Raw genomic sequence first — 11,347 nt, 5'->3', positions numbered from 1 at the left:
ACCCATGTTACGATAGAGCAGAAAGCTTAGCGGATAAGGTCTGCCAATATGTGACTTCGGTTCAAATGGGTACCGCTTTGGCTAGGGAAGTAACCTGCATCCTGTCCAGGAGAAATCGTTGTCTTTAAGTCGCTTGATGCGCTAGAATCCTTTACGATATCCGTTTATTAATTCCACAATGGAGCAATGCGCCAATTACAAAATTTCTTCTGTATTAACCCAACAAACACAATGTCACTTAAGTTCTTCTGATGTATATATGGGTGACTCACATTGCTTTATTTGGTCATTATTTTGGGTAATTCCCTTTTTGTTAATGTGCTCTGATTTAAATAAGAGAGTTCAGGTTTATACATATATTTTATGCAATTCTATGATTTTACAAATGTTTGCTGAATTTGGCATCGCAGTCATAGGAGCCTGTGATACTTTAAAAAAAGTGAAATTTAATAAAGTGTTCTTGCATGAAGCCCGTTTTAACCAAGCTTGTACAAAACAAAAACAAAACCTTTGATTAATTTCACTCGAGAATTTTCTAACCTAAGAATGCACACACACAAAAAAAACAAAACAACAAAAAAAAACTACGGCAACTATTTTGTGACAAGAGTATTTGAGATGGACGTTTCACAGGAATGTTCTTCCTACAGAAGAGATCAATGAAGACGCTTTCCACGCATACAACAGCACAAGGAATCCATCTGTGGAAAAGGTACAAACATGGGGTTGTTCTGGCCGTGAATGCTCAGCACAGCTTGCATACAAACTGTTTCTGTTCTCGCAGCTCTCAGGAGAAACCGAATGCAAAAAGACTTGGACAAGGACTCAGGCATCGTTTGTTCTTTGTGCAAAAAAGTCTGGAAGATCATCGTCCTCTTTGTTTCTCTGCCGCCAGGCTGTGATGTGCAACGTGATGCGCTATCATTAGCAAAAAAAAAAAAAAAATGAAGGCATTCTCAGGCAAATGAGCTAAATGGAGGATATCCACATTTTGGTCCATCCTCCTGTTTATTTCATTCATTACTGAACTAAATGTAGTTTAGTGCTCATCACTAAGTACAAAAAGAGGCTAACTAGCATTTGTTAAAACAGCTGGTGAAGTTCATGTTTGGTTGACAGATGCATCAGTCACTGCATCATTTTTAGTCATCAGACCCCATCTTCCGTCCGCTACCATGCATCACACAGCTCAGTGCAAATATCACTGCCAGTATCCAACCAATGCAGCTATTTCCACACCCAATGCCCATGTTCTTAAAATACAAAGTCTGTGTTATTCTGTGCACTCATGGGTGTTTGGATTTTAAAATGAGGTGAGACTGTGTTCATAAGTTCACTTCTTGCTCTTGCTTGCCTCTACTGGTGGTTGGCTCTCACTGCGGTATTGTATCACTTCCTGTTGCGGAGCACAGCGATGTTTTTCTGTATCTGTTAGCTGTTTAATCTGCGCAGTTAGATTGATCTAGTTATCTAGATTACGATTTGTTTCCCAGTGTAATCTTTACGTGCCTTAACTAAAGCACTCCTTCTGCTGAATCACCTCTAAATTATTTACACATTATTCACTTTGCGTGTTTTTAGGAATCCGCTAGCTTAGCGTAGCTACTAGCTCTTAGCCGATTTAGCATGGCGGCTTCTCCTGTCTCTCCCGCACTTTTCTGCTCTGGGTGTGAAATGTTTAGTTATTCCTCGGCCTCCTTTAGCAGTAACGGTACTTGTAATAAGTGTAGCTTATTCGTAGCTTTGGAGGCCAGGCTGGGCGAATTGGAGACTCGGCTCCGCACCGTGGAAAATTCTAGTTAGCCAGGCCCCTGTAGTTGGTGCGGACCAAGGTAGCTTAGCCGCCGTTAGTTCCCCCCTGGCAGATCCCGAACAGCCGGGAAAGCAGGCTGACTGGGTGACTGTGAGGAGGAAGCGTAGCCCTAAACAGAAGCCCCGTGTACACCGCCAACCCGTTCACATCTCTAACCGTTTTTCCCCACTCGACGACACACCCGCCGAGGATCAAACTCTGGTTATTGGCGACTCTGTTTTGAGAAATGTGAAGTTAGCGACACCAGCAACCATAGTCAATTGTCTTCCGGGGGCCAGAGCAGGCGACATTGAAGGAAATTTGAAACTGCTGGCTAAGGCTAAGCGTAAATTTGGTAAGATTGTAATTCACGTCGGCAGTAATGACACCCGGTTACGCCAATCGGAGGTCACTAAAATTAACATTAAATCGGTGTGTAACTTTGCAAAAACAATGTCGGACTCTGTAGTTTTCTCTGGGCCCCTCCCCAATCAGACCGGGAGTGACATGTTTAGCCGCATGTTCTCCTTGAATTGCTGGCTGTCTGAGTGGTGTCCAAAAAATGAGGTGGGCTTCATAGATAATTGGCAAAGCTTCTGGGGAAAACCTGGTCTTGTTAGGAGAGACGACATCCATCCCACTTTGGATGGAGCAGCTCTCATTTCTAGAAATCTGGCCAATTTTCTTAAATCCTCCAAACCGTGACTATCCAGGGTTGGGACCAGGAAGCAGAGTTGTAGTCTTACACACCTCTCTGCAGCTTCTCTCCCCCTGCCATCCCCTCATTACCCCATCCCCGTAGAGACGGTGCCTGCTCCCAGACTACCAATAACCAGCAAAAATCTATTTAAGCATAAAAATTCAAAAAGAAAAAATAATATAGCACCTTCAACTGCACCACAGACTAAAACAGTAAATGTGGTCTATTAAACATTAGGTCTCTCTCTTCTAAGTCCCTGTTGGTAAATGATATAATAATTGATCAACATATTGATTTATTCTGCCTTACAGAAACCTGGTTACAGCAGGATGAATATGTTAGTTTAAATGAGTCAACACCCCCGAGTCACACTAACTGCCAGAACGCTCGTAGCACGGGCCGAGGCGGAGGATTAGCAGCAATCTTCCACTCCAGCTTATTAATTAATCAAAAACCCAGACAGAGCTTTAATTCATTTGAAAGCTTGTCTCTTAGTCTTGTCCATCCAAATTGGAAGTCCCAAAAGCCAGTTTTATTTGTTATTATCTATCGTCCACCTGGTCGTTACTGTGAGTTTCTCTGTGAATTTTCAGACCTTTTGTCTGACTTAGTGCTTAGCTCAGATAAGATAATTATAGTGGGCGATTTTAACATCCACACAGATGCTGAGAATGACAGCCTCAACACTGCATTTAATCTATTATTAGACTCTATTGGCTTTGCTCAAAAAGTAAATGAGTCCACCCACCACTTTAATCATATCTTAGATCTTGTTCTGACTTATGGTATGGAAATAGAAGACTTAACAGTATTCCCTGAAAACTCCCTTCTGTCTGATCATTTCTTAATAACATTTACATTTACTCTGATGGACTACCCAGCAGTAGGGAATAAGTTTCATTACACTAGAAGTCTTTCAGAAAGCGCTGTAACTAGGTTTAAGGATATGATTCCTTCTTTATGTTCTCTAATGCCATATAACAACACAGTGCAGAGTAGCTACCTAAACTCTGTAAGGGAGATAGAGTATCTCGTCAATAGTTTTACATCCTCATTGAAGACAACTTTGGATGCTGTAGCTCCTCTGAAAAAGAGAGCTTTAAATCAGAAGTGTCTGACTCCGTGGTATAACTCACAAACTCGTAGCTTAAAGCAGATAACCCGTAAGTTGGAGAGGAAATGGCGTCTCACTAATTTAGAAGATCTTCACTTAGCCTGGAAAAAGAGTCTGTTGCTCTATAAAAAAGCCCTCCGTAAAGCTAGGACATCTTTCTACTCATCACTAATTGAAGAAAATAAGAACAACCCCAGGTTTCTTTTCAGCACTGTAGCCAGGCTGACAAAGAGTCAGAGCTCTATTGAGCTGAGTATTCCATTAACTTTAACTAGTAATGACTTCATGACTTTCTTTGCTAACAAAATTTTAACTATTAGAGAAAAAATTACTCATAACCATCCCAAAGACGTATCGTTATCTTTGGCTGCTTTCAGTGATGCCGGTATTTGGTTAGACTCTTTCTCTCCGATTGTTCTGTCTGAGTTATTTTCATTAGTTACTTCATCCAAACCATCAACATGTTTATTAGACCCCATTCCTACCAGGCTGCTCAAGGAAGCCCTACCATTATTTAATGCTTCGATCTTAAATATGATCAATCTATCTTTGTTAGTTGGCTATGTACCACAGGCTTTTAAGGTGGCAGTAATTAAACCAGTACTTAAAAAGCCATCACTTGACCCAGCTATCTTAGCTAATTATAGGCCAATATCCAACCTTCCTTTTCTCTCAAAAATTCTTGAAAGGGTAGTTGTAAAACAGCTAACTGATCATCTGCAGAGGAATGGTCTATTTGAAGAGTTTCAGTCAGGTTTTAGAATTCATCATAGTACAGAAACAGCATTAGTGAAGGTTACAAATGATCTTCTTATGGCCTCGGACAGTGGACTCATCTCTGTGCTTGTTCTGTTAGACCTCAGTGCTGCTTTTGATACTGTTGACCATAAAATTTTATTACAGAGATTAGAGCATGCCATAGGTATTAAAGGCACTGCGCTGCGGTGGTTTGAATCATATTTGTCTAATAGATTACAATTTGTTCATGTAAATGGGGAATCTTCTTCACAGACTAAAGTTAATTATGGAGTTCCACAAGGTTCTGTGCTAGGACCAATTTTATTCACTTTATATATGCTTCCCTTAGGCAGTATTATTAGACGGTATTGCTTAAATTTTCATTGTTACGCAGATGATACCCAGCTTTATCTATCCATGAAGCCAGAGGACACACACCAATTAGCTAAACTGCAGGATTGTCTTACAGACATAAAGACATGGATGACCTCTAATTTCCTGCTTTTAAACTCAGATAAAACTGAAGTTATTGTACTTGGCCCCACAAATCTTAGAAACATGGTGTCTAACCAGATCCTTACTCTGGATGGCATTACCCTGACCTCTAGTAATACTGTGAGAAATCTTGGAGTCATTTTTGATCAGGATATGTCATTCAAAGCGCATATTAAACAAATATGTAGGACTGCTTTTTTGCATTTACGCAATATCTCTAAAATTAGAAAGGTCTTGTCTCAGAGTGATGCTGAAAAACTAATTCATGCATTTATTTCCTCTAGGCTGGACTATTGTAATTCATTATTATCAGGTTGTCCTAAAAGTTCCCTAAAAAGCCTTCAGTTAATTCAAAATGCTGCAGCTAGAGTACTGACGGGGACTGGAAGGAGAGAGCATATCTCACCCATATTGGCCTCTCTTCATTGGCTTCCTGTTAATTCTAGAATAGAATTTAAAATTCCTCTTCTTACTTATAAGGTTTTGAATAATCAGGTCCCATCTTATCTTAGGGACCTCGTAGTACCATATCACCCCAATAGAGCGCTTCGCTCTCAGACTGCAGGCATACTTGTAGTTCCTAGGGTTTGTAAGAGTAGAATGGGAGACAGAGCCTTCAGCTTTCAGGCTCCTCTCCTGTGGAACCAGCTCCCAATTCAGATCAGGGAGACAGACACCCTCTCTACTTTTAAGATTAGGCTTAAAACTTTCCTTTTTGCTAAAGCTTATAGTTAGGGCTGGATCAGGTGACCCTGAACCATCCCTTAGTTATGCTGCTATAGACGTAGACTGCTGGGGGGTTCCCATGATGCACTGTTTCTTTCTCTTTTTGCTCTATATGCACCACTCTGCATTTAATCATTAGTGATCGATCTCTGCTCCCCTCCACAGCATGTCTTTTTCCTGGTTCTCTCCCTCAGCCCCAACCAGTCCCAGCAGAAGACTGCCCCTCCCTGAGCCTGGTTCTGCTGGAGGTTTCTTCCTGTTAAAAGGGAGTTTTTCCTTCCCACTGTAGCCAAGTGCTTGCTCACAGGGGGTCGTTTTGACCGTTGGGGTTTTACATAATTATTGTATGGCCTTGCCTTACAATATAAAGCGCCTTGGGGCAACTGTTTGTTGTGATTTGGCGCTATATAAAAAAATTGATTGATTGATTGATAAGACCGGAAAAAAGCAAGTGCACAACTGACCACCAAAAACCTGGGCCCAGTGTCGCAGACTGAATGGTCCGCCACTAAAAATTGGTCCGCCCTACCTCCACTGCGCATGCGTCATTTCAGAGCTCAGCCGCTCGTCTGAGGCAGAGTCTCTTCACCCAAAGCGATCAAATGGATTAATGGGCTTATTAACCATCAGATGACAAGGTAAAACCTCTTAAATCTGTGATGCTTTGAAATGACTAACACACAGTGAACATACCAGCTAGCAGTCTGTGAAGCCGCGGCGCTCTGATCGCTTCCTCTGTCTTTTATGATGAAATAATGCTGAATTTATGTGGAAAATTGTTGTACAAAAGCTTCAGATTATCTGTCGCTAAGATAGATGATGACTGAGATAGTGCAGTTTGAAGCAAAAACGAGGTGATAATCTGTGAACAGCAGCTAACAACGCATGCGCAGTGAAGGTGGGGTGGACCGATTTTTAGGGGGGACCGTTCAGTCTGTGACAGCGGTTTCATAAAGTGGTCTAATCTTTTAGTTAACTAAACTTAGTCACCCAAAATTTAGCCATCTAATCTCCGTTTCACACACATGGCTAGACTTGTAAATTAGCTGTCTAGCAGTCGATTGTCCAGGCATAAGCAGCCTCACGAGTGCCGTTGCCAAGAAACGCCTCCAATGTGCCAGAGTTTTGTTTACTTCGGGTAGGTCGTCTGCTACAACCATGGCGGAGTTCGGCACATGGCCAACTTGGAGACACGGATGGTGTCGCCGATAACCCGCTGAAAGGTCCCACAGGCGTAAAACTTCAGCGCGATCAAAACCTGAAGGGCTGGCAGGAAGTTGTTCCTCCTCATTTGGTGGTTGATGGCTGGAGCTATCATGTCCCTAATAAAGGAGGACGGAGGCGGTATCGCTGTTCAACCTCGACGTCCATAAACATCTCCAATGGATTATTCCAGTCCCAAAACACCTGTTCCTGCCGCAAGGCTCTCCTTCCTTCCCGCTCCATCAAATGGTGGTATGTGATAGCCGCCATCTTTGTTGTAAGACACTCAAGTTTTGTAGACTAAAATAAAATTAGCCATCACATCACAACACATTGGTGAAAATACACTCACTGAGTGAAAATGCAGCTGTGAATGTGTATTTATTTAGCAATGAGACATGAAGTTAAAGATGTGTAATCTTGCAATAAATATGAAACTATCAGAGATTACAGTCACTCGTGTTTCACTAATGCAAAAAATGTCTGGAACACGTGAGCAGAACAAAGAAAAAAAAATCTCCTGTCCCTGAAACTTTGACAAATTTTGAAGTTGGCTGAAGCTGCTGCACAAAAGCAAAACAGTGAATTTAAGACATAAAGCACGCAATCAGCCTTGTGCAGTTTTGCACGTGCACAGTGATGGTGACGGCTCACTAAAGCAGTGTTTTTTGTTTTCCACCGTAACAGAAAAAAAACTAAACGCGGGCTAAACATCAGCCTGACACCTCTCAGACGTGTGACAGACGTAAGCTGCTACATCAGCGCTTACCAAAATAAGAGCAGAAAAAGTAAAACACCCCTCCTGTATTAGTTCAATAAACTGAGAAATCAGCTTACAGATCTTTACAAACTGTGGCAGTTTAGCAATTTTTTTTATAAAAATATGAGCATTATGTGTACAAGTACAAGCTTATGCGCAGATATTAAAATTCTTTTAGATATTTCAAATAAATGCATTTTTCTCCATTTTCTCCTGCCGACTTTATAAAGATTAAATGAGAACAAAGGACTCAAGTCAGGTTTCCTTTAAAACAATAAGTAAACTAGAGCACTGCACTCGTAGAGCACAAACCTTCACTTGCACTAGTTTCCAATTCCACAAATTTTTACCTTGGAAAAAATGTTCAAGGTCAAAGTCCTGTTAGAAGTGGTTTTTCATAAGCTAAAATATTATACAAAATATAGCTCAAAAGGGCTTTTCAATGTTTAAAACAATTAAATATCCACTGAATCCACAATACAGATCAGATGCGGATCAAATTTAGTCTATTCATTGAGAGCGGCAGTTTGCACCTCATTGTCACAAATGAGAGTGACTGAGGCACTTTTGATTGAGATATAATGCAAAATATACACCAAATGGGCTTTTCAATATTAAATTCAAATGTCCACAAAATCCACAATCCAGATCAGATCCAGATCAAACTTTGTCAGTGGCTAAAGGATGCCATAACCCTCTCAAACATGAATGAGATTTGATCTTTTTTGAGTTATGAATTTCTGAAAATTCATTCAGTGTTAAAGATAGAGATTTTTCAAGCTTTTTCCCAACTTTGCCCTTGAAAATTTAATAACCTTCTTGCCTATCGGGATATAAATCTTCAGTAAATATTCCATAACAATATATGAAAAATCTTGGGCTCCAGGCTGTTCACAGACAAACAAACGGGCGAAAACCTTCGCCAACAAAGTTGGTAACAGCAGAGTTGAATTATAATTGGGCTTCTGTCATTCAATAACTCTGAGGCTCTTTTTTTTTTTTTTTTAAATAAATGACCAAAATACTGATGATCAGCCTTCTTAAGCTGAGGAACCAGATGATGATTGTACTTTTTCCATCATACTGTGTATCCTTGGAATAAAGTCCAGGGCCCTCATTTCTCAACTGTGTGTACGAACATTTCTACGCAAAGTGTGGAATTTACCAACTTATACTTAGGAATGTGTGGAAATATAGACAAAGCTCTGTCTGTATGTACACACAGCATCTAGCAGTAGAACAGGGGAACTGCAACTCGAAACCACTGCTGCTGTCACAACATGCAACCGCATTCACGTATGTTCGTCTGTTCCTCAAATGCCTAAATACAGAATTTGCAATTATTTCAAGTTACAAACAGCTGTGTTGTCTCACTGGTGTCAAAACCTACAAAAGACTTGTGTGTGAACTAAACAGCAGCTTTTGGCTTCAATCTCAACAACAATCAGCTCGATCTCTGATATGAGAAGGTACGTAGCAAATTGTTTCCCTCCTGCAATTTTATTTTAAAAATGGGTCCACTATAGTTTCGCTGCTCAAATTTCATTAATTTTATCCTTAAAAAGGCAGCAGTGTGGTAATGTCACAGAAGCAAAAGTATTTGGCTACTTATTCTGTTAAATGGAAAATTTTATGCTGGTTCTTGTGGTGAGGTTGTTAGGGCCATCTCCCATTGCCAATTTTTGATAATAGATTGTGAACCTTTTGGTAGAAATACAAACAAAAAACAATCAGGCACCCAACTGGGATATGAAAATGTATGTATACTGGAGAAATGGTAGCACTGCAGAATGCTGTGACAAATTTTGAATGTGGAAAAGATTTGTTGGGGCACATCGTGATCCACAAAAGTCAATGATCAGATGCAACTTGTGTAAAAAAGATAAACACAGTATGTCTTATTTTAATTGTAGACATTCTTGATTATCCTGCACCTGGCCTAGTCAGAACTGGATGTGCGCACAACTACTATTTTTATTATTTTAATTGTAGACAGCTTTTGTTTTATTTCATTAGTGCATCTTTAAATACAATGTTTCTCCTTGAATGTGGATTTGCTTGTGCAGTCACTTTGATGCCAGATTACAATTAAAAGGCTAAAATTAAAATACAATGCAGATTGTTTTCCGTTTTTGGAGCAGATTAATTTAATTGACTGGAACTGGCAATGACTGTGCACAGCGGTGTGCAATAGATGCACATAGAGAAGTGGAGTGCGATTAGAACAGCTTCACGAGATGCAGAGGCTCAATGGGATGCACAGCAACTCTGTGGCAAGAGCACCGCGAAGGTTAGTGCACAGGCTGTATGGAGTATTTGCTGCATACCAGGCGGTTGATATTTTATTTTTACAGATGGTTTTGCTCTAATTTCATCTGTGCCTCTTGAATTATTTCCACTTGAACGTGGATTTGACTGCTCAGTTAGTTTGATGACAGGCTACAATGCTAACTAAAATTAAAATACAATGCAGATTGGATTATATATGAAGCAAGTTGTGGGTGATTTCTTAGCAGAAGGCTGAAAATGACTGGACCGGGCAGAAGACCACAGTGGTCAGTCTGAATGCAGGATGGTGTGTTGAAAGACTCATCATTTGCTGACCTCTTTAAATCTCCCTGGAAACACAATATACATCCATAATCCCATGAAAGGCCATCAGAAGACAGTTTTCAGGAGTTCAGAGATACATTTGAGCTTTGTGATAAAGTCCTGCTATAACTGCAAACATTTGGCACTGTTGTGACCATGCACAGTTGCTCAGACGTCATGGGGCTGCTTTCGATGTCGCTTGTATGTGGCGCCAACATGGTGTATGTATTATGACACACAACGTTTGACTGCTATTGTGGACAATGACGGCTGACTTTGGGCCCAGAATTTGGCAATGGGCTTTACGGCGGATTAAAATTATATCCATAATTGTGATGTCTAAATTAAGAAGCCGCAACATGAGTGACTATTCATCACAAATGGTTTAGAACCTTTTTGTACACACATTCTGATAAATGAGGACCCTGGTTTTCAAACCAGTAAATTTTGGTTGTTTGTATTATTGGCTTAAACGTCATATATTTTCGATTTAAGAGTAACTGATTCTGGGTCAAAATTATCCAATGAAAGCTGGGATTTAATAAACAAAGAAGATTCTGGGAGATGTTGACAGCGCTGTGCTGGTTTAAAAAAATAAATAAATAAACAGAACATTGTAAAATACAGCTCATACGTTAAAATTAATCAATGATTGTGATGATACAGTGATTCCACCCACCTCCACCCCCCAAAACATCCCCTAAAAGATAAGGTTTGAAATTAAGAGGATTTAAATCTATTGTCTAAATATCATTTGTTTCATATCATCTAATCCTCTGGATAATAAAATAATTTGAGTGGTATTAAACACACACGTAGACTCACTCAGCCCTACGGGGTTGGGTAGCTTATTTACACTCATAGTTTCAGTTTCGCAGCACATTTACAGTATTACTTGAGTAAACAAAGTTTGTTCTCTGTCCTGCGCAGCACATAGTTAAGAACAAGCTGCGAGTGAAGAATAACAGCCACAAATTTTTCTCACGTTTGTGACCAAGGAGCTAAAAGTGAAGCAAACTGAAAACCAAACAGGAAGAGAAATGACTGCTAATGTGTGCTGGATGTGTAACTAGGCAACTGTTTGACAACACTTTGGCCATGACAACGTTACACGATGACGACACAGAGCGGCCGATGGGAAACCAAAGTGCAACGCCGCCTCGGTGAAAATACTGGAACAACTAAGAGGCAACGTTAACACAGAGCCGCTTACGTTAACACATCTGG

The sequence above is a fragment of the Thalassophryne amazonica genome, chromosome 2, assembly GCF_902500255.1.
Source record: "Thalassophryne amazonica chromosome 2, fThaAma1.1, whole genome shotgun sequence".
Taxonomy (NCBI): Eukaryota; Metazoa; Chordata; class Actinopteri; order Batrachoidiformes; family Batrachoididae; genus Thalassophryne; species Thalassophryne amazonica.
The sequence above is the reverse complement of the archived record's forward strand: the minus strand, read 5'-3'. Positions refer to the sequence as shown.